General features: G+C 45.6%; 1 non-coding gene across 1 annotated transcript; it reads left to right on the top strand.

The window, feature by feature from the left end:
* Positions 1–7,328: 7,328 nt before the first annotated feature.
* Positions 7,329–7,402, top strand: Trnav-cac (transfer RNA valine (anticodon CAC)). The gene has a single exon. It is a non-coding gene; the product is annotated as a tRNA-Val (tRNA).
* The last annotated feature ends 11,192 nt before the right edge of the window (positions 7,403–18,594 follow it).

The following is an 18,594-nucleotide window of genomic DNA, read 5'->3' as shown; positions in this document are numbered from 1 at the left end:
TAGCCAAGGACAAAACAAGTCTCCACTGCAAAGTTCAGGGCCTTAACCTCTGAACTATCCTGCCTCCCCCAAACTGGGTTTGATAATACAGACTCATAAGGAAGTCAGAGCTTATTATGGAACTCTAGAAATGATCAGAGAGCAATGCTCTATGTCCTCAGACCTGGGGGAAATGCGGGGTTGGGAGTGGATAGAAGGCAATTTACAATGGTATTTGGCTTTGCTCTCTGTCCTGGTCCTCAGCCCCTCCTGCTGGTCTCAGAGCTTCATGTCCCCTCTTCCGTGCCAGGACAGGAGTCCCAAGGGTGCAGGTCTGCCTGCTGGTTCCTGTGCTTCTAAAGCATGGGCGCAAGATAGATGTCCATCTGTGGTTGACACATGGAACTGATTTGGGGGCAACCATCGTCAATACCATGGCAATGTCCAGCTCATCTCCTGCCACACGTCCAAGCCAGGGGATGTCTGTGACTTGTAAAGGCTTCCCTTCACTTTATGGTAATGAGATTTTCAAATAAAGCACAGCCAGCCACAGAGGAGAAGAGGGCAGGAGGAGCGGGGGAGGGGACACGTCGGGGCTCAGGCATCCCACAGACGGTTTACGATATCACCCGGAGCCCGCAGTGGGATTATATAGCCCTGTAATTCCTGGCTGTCTCTTACGTGTGCCTCAGCAGAGCTTGCTGAATAGCAGAAAGAAACACAGCACGGATAGGTAGGGAGGGTTGTCGGGATAATATCTGCAGAATTATCACCACACTCTCGACGTCAGTAGGAGGAAAAATTGTCACTGTGTTAAAGGAAACGTGAAACCAGATTTCCAAAGGAAATGCTCCCACCAGCTCTAATGTGATATGATGTGGATCTGCGGCTGTCAATGGACTTTTATATTCAATAAATAAATGCTGTGTAATTTACCACCCTCGTCGTTATTAGAGTATTTTATTTAAGTGGCGGTCGCTCTGCTATTCATTACAGCGACAGCTCATGGGTTGGGTTTAGTTTACCATGGATGTTTTCTAGAGCCCAGCTATAGCAGGTTCATTTGGAATATGTTTTTAAATAAGGGGTCATTAGCCTGAGAGGCCGATTTGGATGGTGAATCCCATAGCAAACAAAACTCATTGTCCATGTTCTGAATCTCAGGCCCTCGATTGAGATACAGAGCTGAGGATCTTTCTTTTCACGCTTATTGTATCCCTGCGATTTTTCCCCAGACCTCCAACCTTTTCCTCCTCCTCCTTTACTCCCTCATTTGTACTGGACGCTAGTCTCTGTCCAGCGCTCTCTGGAGATAAAGACCCGCTTTAGCATACAGCACACTCTCCTTAATGCAACCCAGTTCACTCTCATCATTTTAATAGTGGACCTAAGGTATGTTGCCATGTGAACAAGCCATCACGTCACCATAGCAACCAGCCAGATTGCAGCACACCAGTCTGAGGACTGGACTTTTTTTCCCCCCACTCTCTCTCTCTCCTCTCTCTCTCTCTTCCTCGCCTGGGCTCTTTCTTTTGTTAAATTTGCTGAAGTGCTCACAATAGGAAGATTCAGTCTGCTTTTTCAAGCGGGGTTTCGTTTAAACCTGTAAATTGTTGTATAAACAGAAAGGCCAGCGTGGCACTAGACTTACTTTCAAAGACGACTTGATGAGGACTTTGAATGTGGACCCCACCCCCACTCTCTGCCATGCCTTACAGTTTGATCAAAAAAGAGACGATCACACGTATTGGTGGCATTTGGACTTAACCAACCCCCCGCCCCTGAGTTTCTTCTTAGCTTCCCCCAGCAGGACTCCGTGACTCTCCCATCTGGGCCTGGTGACCACAGCTAGCCCTCGACACCGCTCAGAAGCCCTTTACAGTTTCTGAGCTCTGTAGGACCCGAATTAGACCCAATTAAAGATGTGGATTCTCCTTCCCCATTCCCTATTGCCAAGTAACCTGTGCTGGTTCCAATTCCAGCCGCGTGGGGAGAGCAGGGATGTTGAAAGGAGGAGCGATAAAGGGACGTGGATCGTGTCCGCCTGCCCACATTCATCAGCCTTGCGTGGCTTTTGATGCTCTTAACCTTCTCATCTTTGTTCGGGGAAGCATAAAGATTCATTCTCCCGGGCCCTCACATCTTTTCCCATTTGATTCCCTGCTCTCTGGCACATAGTGCATCTATTGCCTGCCCCGTCCTCTGCGTCCCCTGCCCCCGCCCTCTGCAGCTCCTGTCCCCTTCAGCTCCTGCCCCTTCCCTGGCATTTACTGCTGAGCTGGTCCCATCGCAGGCTCAGCTGCGCGCAAGCCCTGGGTGGGGTGAACTGCCCTCCACGGGCAAGAAGGACCGGTTCAGCTTTGTGCATAAAATTACAGCAAACAAGCTTCAAATAACGCAGGACACTTTCATAATTGATTTATGCAAGGGCGCCTAAAGTTCTATTACCTTTTGTTTAGCTCAGGGGGCCTGACTCCATGCAATCCATTGCTGAAACTAATTACAAGATATAATTAAACTGTGACACAAAGATATTATACCGTTAGTTTACTAATGACACCGCGAAGCTGTACCACCAGCACAGGACAGTGATTACGCTTCATTTATTATTTATCCTTTTGCTAAATGAGACGCTGACATTTTCAAAAATTACTTTGAGGTTTCTTAATTGTCGGCAGCAGGATGGACCAGAAGGAGAGCTCCTTCCTCTTAGTTACTTATCCAAACCTCAGAAGCATTATTAGCCAAAAGAAAAAGGAATAAAGAAAAAAACAGCAAAAACAGTCACCCAACAGTAATAAGTAAAGCATAATTGCATCTTTGGACATTTTTGAATTTTTACAAACAGTGCTCCACAGTGGATAGGGCAGCTGGCCAGGGGTGTAGGTCCAGGGGAGAGAAGCTCTGTGGTGAGATTGAAGGTGATTCTTATTCCATAACCTGGACAAGTCTAGGTGGCCCTGGATGTGTGTGGGAAGAGGCCAGGCCCCGAACGCTAGAAGGAAACTGACCCCAAGATTCCAGCGCTTCCCAGGAGCCCGGTTCAGCAGGCAGAAAGCAGGTAGGGCTCTGCTATTATACTAATATTGGGTTTTCTGCAACTTTCCCCCTTCCCATTTCCCTAAGCAAGACACCTGGTTGGTCTTACTGATGTGGAAACTTTTGCATGTGAAACCAGTCAATTCTGCGTGGACTAACGCTTCTGCTTGGCCCGTTCCTTTACACTCTCCATAGATAGTAGGACTCCCTGTAAGGACTCCCAGACTCCCAATGGATGCTTTTGCTTCGCTGTAAAGATTTCCTTCCTCTCTTTCCTTAATTGTCAATATCAGTCAAGTTACTGGCAGAAAGTGCTCTCTGGAAAGGATGGGAAATGGGAATTCCCCCTATCAGCTTTTAGGACTGGAATTCTCTGGGCCCATTTATTTACCACCCCTGCATCTCCATGCATGAACCTTGCTTTATTACCCTCTCATTTATCACATTCTTAGAACAATAAAAGATTAATTTACTGGCTGCCGTTTGATGAGTTTTTGATGCGGCGAATGTGTGTGTGCATGAGGGGGTCTGCTTACGGCTCATCTGGGTCAGGCATCCTACAAGGTACCACTGGCCCCGAATGGCCACTAACCTCTCCATAAAGTGGTGATGCAATCGCAGCAACCGCTGGTTGGTTTGAGACGGGGTTTAATTTCTTCTGAGTGTAATGGCATCCGGCATCTATAATTATGCTATTTTCTCTCCTGTGCTGATTAAATACGATTTACCCAGAGAGCTAAATGATGAATATTTGAGTGGAGTGTGTTGAGCCAATAGCTGGTAAAATAGCCACAATAAATAAACTTGGGGAGGGGGGGCACTCAGCAATGCGTCAACTCTGCCAGGTAACATGAACAGGTGCCAGTGGAGAGGAAGCAAGATTCGTTCTGATACCAGAACAGCACCCTCCTCCCCCACTTCTGTTTAAAGCAAAAGCAACCCTGAAACCTGGAAATCTCACCTGGGGAGCTTACTGAACCTCCAGATTCCACCCCCATCAACACTGTGGTTAGGTGCAATTTCCAGAACTGCACCCCGCAACCATAATCGTCACTCTCCAGCACACAACTGAGGAGTGAAACTCAGCAGCACCTCCTCCCATCACCCTGGGCCTGTCCTCTCACATCTCCAGTTTATTAAGAAGAGACCCAGTTAGTCCCACTGTTCCTCTGCCTGTATCCAAGATTCTCACTTGAGCTAAATGTCCTCTCACGAAAGGGCCACAAGCCTGAGGCCAAAATTGGCCAGGTCACCCTTGCAAGCATTTCCATCTCTCAGTCCAAGATGCAAGCAAGAACCCTGAGCAATGACAATCCCTTTCTCCCCATATCATAATGTTGATGAGAAATGATAATTTAAGGGTTTGTGCTGACTGGTAAGGAATGCAGCCTGGATGTAGAGGCGTAAGCAGAGCCACTGTTCCCAAGTGACCTGGAGATGGTACAAAGTTAACAGTTTATCAGCAAGAACGTCTTGAAGTCACCAAAGTACCAGATGCAGTGCGGGTGAGGCAGGGTCCTTCTCTGAGGGCATGTGGAGTAATACTGGCAGCCCTACGCATGAGATACGGGGAAAGAATACCAAGTAGCATCTTCTGGAAAGTACTGGGTTGCGTGGTAGAGGTTACTGGAACCATGAAAGAACGGGTCATTGTAGGTTGGGGCAACAGGGAAGACCCAAAGCAAGTGATGACTTTCAAGGTGACCCGTCAGGGGTGTTGGGGCTGGGGGTTGGGAGTGAATGTAGAGAGGCAAAAATGGAGGTGCTCTGGAATGGCAAGAAAGGGAGGCAGCCTATGCCTATAAGCAAAGCCCGGTGTCCCCACACCTTCAGATTTTGTCACTTGAGACCCTGCCTTCTCTCTCCATTCACACTGGTTTTCCTCAGCTTCATACTGCAAGAAAGAGTCTTGCAATGGGCTTTTGCCCTGGGACCAGAGACCTGTTCTCTTTGATTCAACACCTCAGGTTTGGGTTGGACCAGAAGCTTCTGGATTCGTTTTCCTCTCGACATCCACAGTCTTTTGCGATAAAATGTTGAAAAAAGAGGAGGCTGTCCTCCTCCAAGAATCTCTCACAGTGGACCTGCCCTCGTGGGCCTCACTGGGAAGTCAGGGGAGGCTGGAGCAGGCAGGGCTGTGGATGCTGCATCCGGCTGTGTCTCCCGTGCCCTTGACTTTGAGGTTGAGCTTCTTCTTTAGCAGCAACACCTTCCTCCTTGCAACTCCCAAGGGGACTGCAAATGGATTTAAAAGCTACTCTTACATAGAACTGTAAACAGGAAGTGAGTGGGCAATGACACCCTCACAGGGAAATATCCTTTGAGCATATGCTGATGCGCACACAGAAAACCCCATTTCCTTAGGCGCTCTGCGTTCAGAAGGCATCTTGCTTTCCTTCCCTCTTTTGCTAACCTTGGTTTTTTTCTTGTTTTCTTTGCTGCTGAAGTCTCATATAATAAAACCATTGTGTTTCTGTTTGGGTCTGTTTCAATGCCTTCTCTCTCTCTCTTTTTTTTTTTTTTTTTTTTTTCAGTACCTGGTCCCATGGCATGTTTTTGTGCCGTTTTTTATCTGTGTTGACTTTCTGTTTGGAAATTCTGTGAAAGATGCACCACCAAAAGAGAACATACTTTCGATGTTCTGGTATTTGCAGAACTCTAGCAAAAGCGAAATTAAACTGCGAGTAGCCAGACGGTTTTCCTATCAGTGAAATGCTTCACAAACTGAAAGGTAGGAACTTTGCCAGCAGAATTTCTGAAATCAGCAGCGTGCAGTGCTGCATGTCTGGAGTCCCGGCGATTCGGGAGGCTGAGGCAGGAGGATTGCAAGTTCGAGGTCAGCCTTAGCAATTTAGCAAGGCCCTAAGCAACTTACTGAAAACTGTCTCAAAATATACATAAAAAGTGCTGAGGATGTGGCTCAGTGGTAAAGTGCCCCTGGGTTCAATTCCCAGCAACAACAACAAAAAAAAAATTGCTGAAATAGGGTAAGATGTCAGACCTTTAAATAAATTATAATGCATGTGCTTATGCATTTTTACCAGGTGGGAAAAGCAGGAAAGAAGATTCACAGTAGTTGAATTTCTTTGAAACAAATTATCTAATGAGGGTAGAGGGTAGGGGTGGCAAGAGGTTTGCCTCTAACTTGTGGAAAGTTCACGTGCTCAGTACATCCTTTATTAATCAAATTGAACAAATGCCAGGAGGAGGAAAGGTATGTCCCTGCTTGCCTTGGATCTGTCAAACATTGAGAAATGTCCCACAGTGGTGGGGAATGACTAGGGGAAGGAGCGATGTCCATTTGGTAGCAGGAGGACCCCAGAGAGATCATTCTTTGTCTCTAGCTGCTGACTTCTCCTACCTTGAGAGGTTACTTCTTTAAGTCCCCTGACTTCATGTCACCTAAACTATAAAATGTGCAGCAGCTGAGAAAGCAAAGAGTTCCAGAGGACGTCATGCGGACACATAGATGTTACACAGGAGTTGACCTCTCCATTAACTCTGCCGTTTATTGCCTGTATGATGGTGAGCAAGTCAATGAATATCTCTGGGTCTCAGTTTTCTCATGTTTAAAATGGGGATGAAAATCACACCTGCCTGTATTAGTCAGATTTCTCCAGAGAAACAGAGCCAACAGGATGTGTGGAGGGAAAGGAGATTTATTATAAAGAATCGGCTTATGTGATTATACAGGCTGACATGCCTAAATTCTACAGTGTGAGCTGGCAGGCTTGAGACCCAGGAAGGCCAATGGTGCAAATGAAAACCAAGGGCAGTCTAATGGAAAATTCCCTCTTGCTCAGTGAGGTGGGTCTTTTTTATTCTATCCAATCCTTCAACTGATTGGATGAGGCCCACCTACTTTATGGCAGACAATCTGCTTACCTGGACTTCACCAAATTAAATGTTAATTTTATCCAAAGTACTCTCCACACTGACACATCAGATTAACCACCACCATACCTCTTAGGGCTATTGTGTTTGCCTGACACAATATGGTATGGGTCACATAACTGTGCCATTATTATGGTGGTGGAAATCATAATAGACATTGGGGACTATTAGTTCCGCTGCTACTAATGCCATTACAGATTCTGAAGTACTGGTCTTCACAGCCCAGCTCGGTGGCTCAAGACTGCATGACCTTGCTCAAGATCAACCTTCCCATGTCCACGCTTCCCCCTGGGTGTATCAAAGAGTTGATGGTACAGCGTTTTGAACCGTGCTTTCCACAGGTAGTCAGTACCATATACATGTTCGCAGCTAAAGCTCTGACAATGATGATAATGATAAATGGGCTGTTGTTAGGCTGGGGATATAGCTCAGTTGGTAGAGCACTTGCCTCACAAGCAAAAGGCCCTGGGTTCAATCCCCAGTACCGCAAAAAATAAAAAATAAATAATATTTATATATAAATATATACATATACTGTTGTTCGCTACAGAATTTGACACAATTCTGGTTTGGGGCAAGGATCTCCAAATCTTACCTGTAAGATGGGGACAGAAGAGGAGTCACACTTTGCATTTCATCCGAGGCATAGCGAGTACTCTGTAAGCGTTGCTCCCACGGTCCTTGTGATGATGATGAATCTTACTGTGGTTAGCGTTCTAGAATCTGATATGCTAGCTCTCGACCTGGGGCACGCTCCTGAATGTTCCTGAGTCTGCATTTCCTCATCTGGAAAACGGGGTGAGCACAGGATGGGAGCTTCCTCCCAGAGTGACTGTGAGGGTCAAGTCGAGGCGCCGTTCCTGGCCTACACGGGAACATCGGCCAGCGATCAGCGGCCGCTCCACCTCAGTTCATGCACCAGGGACCGACGACAGTAGTAGCGACAGCCGGGACACTTGCTCTGTCCTCTCTACAACACCTGACACGCTGCATCAAGTCAGTGAGAGGGGCTGTTTGACTTTCAAAGTTAACCACCGAAGTTGGGACAACTTTGATGTAGAAAAATATTCCCTCTCTCTCTCTCTCTCTCTCTCTCTCTCTCTCTCTCTCTCTCTCTCTTTCTCTCTCTCTCTTTCTCTCTGGAAATGTTGTGAAAGAAGGAACATCATCAGCTATCATCCGTGACTGCTGCTAGCCCCGTGGTCTGGGCACATGCAGAGCATGTTGTCCCTCCCCATGTGACAGCCCCCCCCCCCCCATGAAGACAGCGCTCACGTCCCTCTTAAGCGTTTTTCTCATCACACTAAACATCTCTGGCTTCTTCGCCCTGTGCCACACAGCACAGTCCCCACACCCTCGCCATCCTGGTTGGTCCCATCTGGACCCACCGCAGGGCCTCATCATCTCCCGACACCATGTCATGCAGGACCATGTGCAGCAAAACGGCGCGGCAGAGGACCCTGGGGAAGCTTCTGCTGGCACGGCGTTTCGCAAAGGCGTCCTACGTTGGCAGTGTCTCTTTATCCCGTCAGGCCTCTTCTGTTTGATTTTGAGCTTCGATTAGCTCATGCCCTTTACTCATTAGTTGGTCAAAAGCAAAACCATCTTCCTCTTGCCTTTGACAATAAAGGCTTTGAACCCGTATCCAAGTCTCATCGTCCAATTGTATTTCATCTTAAGTTTGGCCTGTTTCAAACCACTGAAGTGTTTAAAAAAAAAAAAACACTTATTAAATATTATATAGATTATTTATTTGTTCTAATTAGTTACACATAACAGAATGCATTTGTACACTCTGATATATCATACATAAACGGGGTACAGTTTCTCCTTTTTCCGATTGTACGTGTTGTAGAATCACTTTGGTCATGTAGTCATGTCCGTTTCATTCTACTATCCTTCCTGTCCCCATATCCCCTCTCCTCCCTTCACGCCCCTCTACTTAAAGTAACTGTATTCTTCCCTAACACCCCTCCTGCCCTTATTGTGAATTAGCATCCACATATCAGAGAAAACATTCAGTCTTTGGTTTTGTGGGAATGGCTTATTTTGCTTAGCATGATATTCTCCAACTCCATCCATAATCCATAATTTCATTCTTCTTTAAGATTGAGTAATATTCCATTGTGTATATGTACAGCAATTTCTTTATCTATTCATTCATTGAAGGGCACCTAGATTGGTTCCATATGTTTACATTAGAACATTAATTCATAAATATTGACAGCCTACCATCCAGAGGTAACCAGTGTTGGCATTTTGGCGACTTCTTCCACTCGGGTGACTTTCTTGGGTTGATGGTGTATGTGGTATATGTATACACTTTTGTTGTTACAAAACTGGGATCCCATGGTATATATAGTGTTGATTTTTTTTTCCGCTTAATATATTATCCTGGGCAAAATTACCTGTATCATTAAATCACATTGGAAAACATGACTGCAAAGCACATCCCATGGACATATAAATATTCTATAATTTATTTAATCATTCTTCTTGGAAATGAAGATGATTTCTAAAATTTTGCTGTTAGGAAGTAATGCCTCCATAAGCGTCTTTGCCTGCATCAGAGTTTCTCTGCAGTACTCTTGACATTCTGGGCTGGTTGATTCTTTGTCGTGAGAGCTGTCCTGTACATTGTAGGATACTTAGCAGTGTCCCTGACCTCTACCCCCTGGACGCCAGCAGCATCACCTCCTTCCCAGCTATGACAAACAAAAATGTCTCAAGATGCTGCCGGTCTTTGTCTCTTTGGTTCCCTATGTGGGGAGACAGTGGGAGCAGTCACCCCAAGTGCAGAGAGTAAAGAAATGCATATCAGAGGACTTGTAAAAAATAAGGAAAACCAACCAAAAATGGTTGCTCTTTATTATCATCATGTGTCAATAATCGCATTAATAAAATCTTCCCCCCACCAGAGTAGATAGTTCCCATTCCACCATCCCACTACCGGCTCAAGTGGTTTTGCTGTTGCCTCTATAGTTAGAATCCCAAAGTAGGCTGTTCATGTGCTCCAAATTTCATAGAATTTTAACAAAACGGCCCTCGATGAGTTTTGTCCACCCTCCACACCCTCATAGCTTCTCGATCCATGCAGGTCTCAGACCCACTGGGGACAGGGACAGAAGGATGTTGCTATACTCAATTATCTTGTCCCTCTGTTCAGTCCTACTGAATTAAGTTCGAAGAGCCTGACTCCTTCTTTTAGGGTGCATTATCTACCAGGTTCCCAGGACCACATGCTCGAAGTTCCCATGGTAATACTCCTCCACTCAGAACTGACTTGCAGTGTCTTGGTTTGCTGCTGATGAGGTGTAGACCCCATTCTAACTCACCCCTTCCCAGACCCTCAGACTTGACTCCCTCCTGTTCCCAGGTGGGTGCTGCTTTGGACCAGTCTCCTTGCAGCCCTGAGAAAACACAGATGGCTCCGCTTCCTCAGAAGCCCCTTCCTTCTTTCCTGCACAAACCCTTCTGGTGAGAAGACTTCCTTGGGTTTTAAATCACTTAGCAATGCTCTGCATCTCTGAACTCTTGATTATGTGGTCTGTGTCTTGTCATGTCCCATGATTGGATACTTCGGTTGTTTTAGTAACTTAGTCGCATCTTGGCAATTAAAATACAACCTTCCTGAAGGTCAAGGTATCTCATACTTAAATATCATCTTTAAAAAAAAATGAGTCTGTAATACTCAATAAATAGTTGGTGATAAATGTATGTATTATTTTCTGTCCCATTACTTCCTCAAGTAAAGGCAAAATTCATTATAAGAACTGAATATAAATGTGTGTACAGTTTGGATAGCTTAATTTAGCTTTAAAATTAACTAAACATCTCAGCCTAAATTTCAAAAAATATACCGGATTTTTCCATTACTCATCTACCTGACACACTTTTTCCACAGGAATCAAATGATCAGTATCTCTCTCCAACAGTTCTGGGTACATTTTCCCCCATTTAGTTGTTTATTCCTTCAGTATACAAAGCCACATCACCTAGGTTTCAAGCTGGCAAATTTGGAGATGAGTGCTGCTTCTATAAAATCCAAGGGTTTCCTGAACTTTCTATTCTGTATTTCCGTAAAGGTAATTGCTAATCTTCAAGGTACCTGGTGCCCATTTCCAAATGTCACCCCACAATTCATTTGAACTGAAAATAATACCTAATGCTCTTTGTGCTGTCCTCCCAATTTTTCAAACTCTGAACTTTTAGGAAATTATCCTAATCACACTGTGGGTAAAAAAGAAAGAAAGAAAGAAAAAAAAAATTTAAAGAAAAATTTAAAGTATGAATTTTAACAAGTCAGAATACAAAGAAATCAAAAAGCTGTCTTAAGAAGAAAGATGGCCAAGGGTGAGAACAGAAGACCTTGCTGCTGTTTCTCTTGAGAATCAGCATATGGCTCATTTCTCCATCTGTGGTACCCATGGTTATTGGATGTCACGGAGAGCCCAAGAGAGAACACCAAAACAAAACAGAGTTAACCTTGACCTGGCTACTGGCAGGAGAGATTCAAAGGGCTGTCCTAAAACAGACCAGATTCTCTTCTGAGAATATGTTTTTGCAGAAAGAAGTTGTTTTTCCAGTTTCAGGGAAACTGGAGAGTTCTTTTAAGTCCAGCCTCCAAAAGCTCCTTGACCAACAACCTTCGGTGCTCACTGTCCTCATGGGGTCAGCCTGAATTGATTTAGTGATTAACTCCAACATTTTTCTGGCTCCTCCACTACACCAGCACATTTCAGGTTTCTAAATATAGGTCAGCCCAGGCAATTAGGAGAGAGCTTCTGTTTTTGAAAGGTATTCAGCAGGCAGAAAGCCCAGTTTACAAATGAGTGATCATGTGTGCGATGTTTGTCCTCAGACAACTTGACTGACAGGGACTGCTATATTCTTTGCTACTTTATTTCAACATGTCGGGATATGTGAGAAGCTTCTGCGCTTCTTACTCCAAAAACTATCTGAATCACAAGGAACTCGAATGTGTCACTAAAAAGTGCATTTATCTGTGATCTTGGTCACTTCCACTTTAGGTTGCCAATGTTGTGGTCTTGCTGTTCTTGTTGTGTTGGAGACAAACTGATAGGAGTCAGATGAACCTATGGTCCTGCTTATGAAGGACCCATAGCTGACCACTGGTAGTTTCTTCAGGGAAGGCCTCCATTTAGTCTTCATCTAACTTCACACCCTTGTCTCAGGAATGTGCAAGCTCAGAAATAGGCTCCACTGCCCCAGGAGGCTATAAATGACAATTGATTTGAGTAGGACATTCTTTAGGAGACCAACACTCAAGGATGATGTTCTGCATAAACAATCTAATTCCCTTTGGGCAGGGCCTGCAGCCTGTCCCTCCCAAACCAGAGGGTCAGTTAGTCCAGATGGTCCACTCCCAAGGAATCCCAAGTATAGACTCTAATCATGACCTTCTAATAACATTATATATTTGGGAACATTTAAAGTTTTAATGTGCTATATGCAAATGTTGAAACTACCAATTTTTGCAGTAGTTTTGCTATTTTTATTCATATTTTATATATATATATATATATATATATATATATATATATATATGTGGGGGCGGTGTATAGAGAGGGGGAGAGAGAGTCAGAGAGAGGAAACGGAGGACACAATATGTAGGACCAGAGGAACAGACTGGGTTTCTCTTGGGCTTGGAGTTCACATATGTACTTTAGAAGAGAACAGTACTAAACATGGTAGAATCTAAAAACCTAGTTCCTTAACATTCGGTTCAGTAGCCCCAGCAGCATCAGGACTACCTGGGAACTCGTGAGAAACACAGCATCCGAGGCCACACCCTAGGCCAGCATCTGCACGGTGAGATCCCCAGGTGATTGCTTTGCTGGTCACAGACTCTGATTTAGAAGTCTGCTGAAGTTGCAGGTTCAGTTATCAACCTGGGATTGTGTGGATCTCAGTGCACACAGAAGCTGGGCCCAGGCATTGTTCCTGCCAGGATGCTGAATTTTATTCTCTCCAAAGAGGAAGCAGCATATAAAATGAAATCATCTACCATCGCGTGTGGTGTTAACATATCAAAGCCACCTTTCCTTTCTTCCTTTCCGGCACTCTCTCCCACCGTAATGGATATGGCTGGCAAGTTATTAATGCAGAAACTTCCTGGGACTTGGGGCATTTCAAAGAAGCGGAAATTCTTGGGCATCGCAGTGGTAGATGTTGGCTTAGCACTGCCGGGTGGATCTCAAGTTGCAGAGATGATAACTAGGAAAACACACGACTCCACGGGCTTTCATTTCTTGCTCAGCGGAGACATGCAAGCCAGTGAAATTTGGGAAGAAACCGATTACTATTCCTAAACTACAGTAGTCTCTTTCTTCCCCATCTTTAGCTTCCAGAACACAACGCCTCAACCTTGGATGTCATCTCTGGGCTATTTCCAAATCCATTGTCGTCTATTCATGGACCAATTGCCTAGAATCTGCCCAGGGCAATGACCACCTAACTGATGTTTGAAAACAGATTTCTGCTGCTCTCCTTTGTAATGGATTATTGACCCAAACTTGGCCTTTCCTCTTATTCAACAACTTTACCTGGTAGAAAATCCCTTTCTCCAGCCACCCCTGGCCAATTGCTTCCTTTTGAGGACTGCAGAATTGCCCTGCTTACGGATCGCCTCCTCCCTCCTCACCACCACCATCAAATTGGCAGCTGGCTCACTGTTATGAGGCGTGCGTGGCTCTTTCGCTCTGGTCTCGGGCCATTTTTCCTAGGCTGCTTTTTCTTTAATTTTTTTTTTTTAATTTTATTTGTGGTCTCTGTCATTCTGCCGGGGCAAGGGGGTAAAGAGATCTGACACTAAGTGCGGGGAAATGCCGAATCTGGAATCTATCTTCCCGACGGCACAAGAATAAAAATTCATGGCAGGACAGCCGCTGCTGACACACTACCAAAGACATATTGCAGGTAGCATTATTTATTGTGGCAAGGAGTTCATAGAAGTGCTACCTCAAAGCACCCTGAGAGATCCTAAAAAGCCCATCTCCCATCAGGTGAGGCAGATTTATGGAGGCTGCTCTGGAGAGGTCAGGCGGTACGGCTCAGGAAGCAGGCTCCTTGCAGAAAGCCTGGATTCCCTTAACATATTCAGTGCAGTGCGATTGGTTCAAAGGAGGGCTTGAGTCTGTAATGTTGACCATAAAATTGCAGTGACACGCTGCTTTAGATAAGAGGCTGGAGGAAGGGGGCAGGGAGGCTGCGGCGGCCGAGCAGCCAGCGCAGGCAGGACTGGAGCATGCGCTCATATTTTAGGTTAATATGCGGGGAGAGGTGGGGGAGGGGGCCGGGCAGATGAATGTTCGCACAAAGGAAAGCCGAACCCACCAGCAGCCTGCTCAGCATCCGGGCGCCCTGCACCTGTGCACATAAGCCAGGTGAGCGCCAGTACCCGGGGATGGGCAGGGACCACGTGATGCACAGTAGCCATGCTAATAGAAAAGCATAGGAAAGCCGGGCCGCCGGTGTGAGCCCACCATTGTCCTGGAGTCGCCCGGAGAAAGCACTGCTGTCCCCATAACCCCTGCCAATTCGGTCAGGTGTCTCACAGGCTGTTCATCAGCCCGGTTCAGCCGGCCAACAGCTCACCAGCCTCAGATGCACAGATTCTGAGTCTTCTTCCGCCGCCCAGACACAGCCAGAAGTGAGGAGCTTCTGCAGAGGCTCATTGAGATGGAGACTCAGAGGAGGCTGCTCTGTCCTGGTATCAGTGGCATCCACCCTGGGCTCAGGGCAGAACAGGCACCCTGGGGATGCGTGCCTTGAGGAGATGACCTGGACACCTGGGTGGAGGGTTTTTGACCTCGGCAGGTGGGGGTACACCAGGGACAGAGGCAGGTCGGTGTCTGGCGTGTGAGTTGCTCATTGTGGTCAGTTTCCACTAACACTGTTTTGGAGACACCACATTTGTCCTCCAAATTGGTGGCCCTCTGAGGGCGGCTTGGTTAAGAGACTTAATTGCAGTGACTTTCCACATCTGAGTTAGAGATGGAATGTGCGAGGGGAGGAGATGGCCATCTGAATAATTGAGGTGATTATCTTTTTCTGAATTATTCAGCTAGGACCTAAACTGTCCTATAAATTCAGAGAAAGGTAGGTTTTTGGTTTGAATTATACAGATAATAGCTTTAATTCTTCACTTCACTCAAACCTGTGGGTCCAGTTCTAAAGTGACACTTTCTCCTTTTATTGAAACTGATGTCATTTAGACCTTTGGCTCCACCTGGTTTTAATGTCCCTCCTGACCAGGTATTTGGGATGTCCATCTCAGTTCAGAGGGTCGGCCCCTAGAATGGGAACTGAAGGAGGCAGGAACTTGAGGTGGAAAAGCTACTAAACTGTCTCCAATTGCCTTTTGTGCCTTCAGAATTCTGTCCATTTGGAGGATTCCCTTTAATCTGTTGGCAAGCTCTGTTGACCTCTTCCATCCATGATTTTTAAAGTATAAACACCCCGTCAAGTTCCAGGTAAAGGGCACTCAGCACTGTTGTTTTCTACATTGCTTCCAGACCTACCCTCCCTACTGGCTTTGTCCTGTGGGATGTGGACACTGACTCCACCAAGTCCAGGAGGTCCTCTGAGCCTCTGAGTGCTCCATGGTCATCCCTGCCTGCTGGCCTCCACAGTCGATCCTCCGAGTACCACTGCTGACCCCCTGAGGTCCAGCGCTTGACCTCATTAATACAGAAGGGGAAAAAGCTAAGTGAATGTTTTCGCAGCCTCCTTTTTCTCCAAGCCAACTGGAGGTTATCAGGGCCAGAGGCTGCTCTCTAGTTCATAAACCTGTTAGGGTATTCGGAGTCATGATTCTCTCATTCAACTGTCTGTGCTTTTCCTTGGGACAGCTAATCCCTCAGCGTGACTGGTGGAAGCCGCAGTATTGATTTCTGTGTCTCTCTAAACCTCAGTTGTGTTCAACGCTTGTTAGACATCTGAAGGAATATCCAGTGGGCTCTGGGGGCAATTTGAGAGCGTGGCTCAATAGGCTGCTCTTGAGAGAAGTTTCTGTAAGGTTCCCAGGCAAGCCAATCGAATAGATTTAAAAACGAGAACCAGAGAGGAGAAAGAAAGGGAAAGGGGAGGATGAGAGAGAGGAGAGGAAGAGAAAGAGGAGAGGGAAAAGATAAAGAGGAATGAGAAAGAAAAAGGAGAGAAACAGGAGAGAGGGAAGAAATGAAAGACAAAGAAAGGAGAGGGGAAAGAAAAGAGCTTTCTCCTGCTAATAGAAATCTTGCAGATTTTCATCTTTCTGTCCCTTTAGTCTCAATTCTCCCTTTGTTGATAAAGGAGAATTTTAAATTTTCTCATCAACACCAACTGGACCGGAAGAAGATGCCCCATGTGTGACTGGTGTGTACACTGCAGAGGACCCAGGGAAGTCCATGGAGTGTATGGACTCTTTTGAGCCTGATGGTATATGCAGTGTCCTTATCTGGTGTCCTGGGTCCATCTCTGCCTCTGCCCAAAGCTGAGAGTTGGGGATGATTTTTCTCTGTCTCTCTGAACCACTTTAAGATACCCACACTAAGACCTCAAAGTCTATCTAAACTAATCTCAACTGGAGGAAAATTTGCATAGCATCCACAGGACATGTGGCGACAACCTCTGGAGACATGTTTGATTGTCAGGACTAGCGGGTAGAGGCCAGGGATGCTGTTGTACATTCTATGATGCACAGGACAAACCCTACCGCAAAAATGGATCAGATTGGAAATGTTAGGTTTAGTAACCTCCTCTAAGCTGTGAGAAAGTATGACTTCTTCTTCTTCTTTTTTTTTTTAATCTTATTTGCTTCCCATTTTTTTACCTAAAACCTCTTTTCTTTGGTCACAAGTATATGAGAGTCACCATTAGGGAATTTTTTTTTTTAAATAAAAAGGAAAGACAAAGATGAGTCTATGTCCAAGCAATCCCACCAAAGTTACCGTACACAGCCTCTCTCGAGAAGGGTTCTAGAATCTGTTTTGAAATTTTCCAGGTGTCTCCTACACAACCAGCATGTGACCCCTTCAACAGGCTGACAAGTATACATGTCCAGGGTTTTTTCTATCAGAAATCTATTTCTTGATTAGAGGTAGGCCTGCCAGCCTGCCACAGCCCAGGGCAGGGCAGGCCCACCTTATCAGATGCTGACACCTCACCTAACAGCCATCTTCTGCTCCAGCACAAGTGTGTTGGACTCTTCCCAATGTCACACCTTCCTGAGCTGGTAAAGCCTCGACCATTGGTCTGCAAACTCAAAGGGAACCCTTGGTTGTTAGAACCCGTGCATTATGTCACCTGCTGCACCGTGGCCATGACCATGGCAACACATCTTCCAGATAAAGTCCAGAGGGGACAGCCCATAGGCCATGTGCTATTTGGAATGCATCAAACCTGGTTCCCATAGTGGCCTCCAGGAGTCTGTTTTTCCTGGGAGCATTTCAAGGAGAACTTTGTCTTACCATGTAACCATTGAGACATACTTGAGAAGGGACAACAGCGAATGAATGGCACCAAATTCAAATGAAGAAAGGCAGAACCTCTCGTGATAGAACAAATGACAGTCAAAATAAGGCCAGGACTTTGGATGATGCCATGGATAATTAATATTTGCTCAATCTGTTGTCTTCCTGCTGAGAGAGACAGACAGACAGAAAGAGATTAATAGAGAAGCAGGATGTTGAGATGACCCCAGTTGGTTTTTGGCAGTTGTCACAGTCCGACTCGGGGAGAGCTGACTAGGAAGCACAGCCTGCTTTTCCTCCCCTTCCTTGACTTCCTTCAGACATAGTGGGCCCTATAACGGGCGTGCCAGAGTATAGGACATCCTGTGCGAATAGGGCCAATGGCCGGCCCTTTCCGAGCCCAGGTCTCAGCCCGCTCCTCCTGAGCTGGGCCATCTTCTTGGTTTTCTTCTTCATCTGCAGCATGGGCTCTTGCCCCTCCTCATTATCATTACCTTTCCTGAGACTCCAGCCTGCCCCTCATCAAGATTTATAGTGCCACATTCATTAGGTGATACAATACTGTCAACAGAATCAGCGGTGGCAGCGGTGGCCTCATTATCTCCGTGGTTAACCCCTGCTTCCCCAGTGTTGGTCCCTGTCAGGGATTTTAAATTCAAATTAAATTTTAATGCAGCAGCTTTGATGTTCGAGGTAGAACTGCCTAGTCAGGAGGCGGCTGGGGATGGGGATTCTTTTGTTAGTTTACTTCACCCTCTTATGAAGTCCAAACAGAATGTCCCCAGAAAACACTTTTCCTCTTCCAGGGACTGAACAGCAGTGCTCTGATACTGTAACTTATTTCATTTTCTGGTTGTAATAACAAATTAAGGAACATATATTTCAAATGCATAGATCACACCAGATTGTCTAAGGACAATAGTATATGGGTCCAGATGCTGTATGTGACCCTCGAAGCTAGCTAAGGGATACTGAACTGTAAAATAATAATAATCATAATTTATATTTGGAGAGAAAATGAGTCACTTTAAGAGATTTTTTTTACATTATAAAAAGCCTCCTTTTCTTTATCTCTTTGTCACTCTCCCTATGTGCACAGACATTGAGATTTCAAAAATACATAATTTTCATTTCTATACATGTATTTAAAAAGTGGGATTTTGTTTTATTTAAAAAAATGAAAATTTCCCAGCCATATTAGAAGTTG

The sequence above is a fragment of the Sciurus carolinensis genome, chromosome 16 (genome assembly GCF_902686445.1).
Source record: "Sciurus carolinensis chromosome 16, mSciCar1.2, whole genome shotgun sequence".
Lineage (NCBI taxonomy): Eukaryota > Metazoa > Chordata > Mammalia > Rodentia > Sciuridae > Sciurus > Sciurus carolinensis.
The sequence above is the reverse complement of the archived record's forward strand: the minus strand, read 5'-3'. Positions and strand labels throughout refer to the sequence as shown.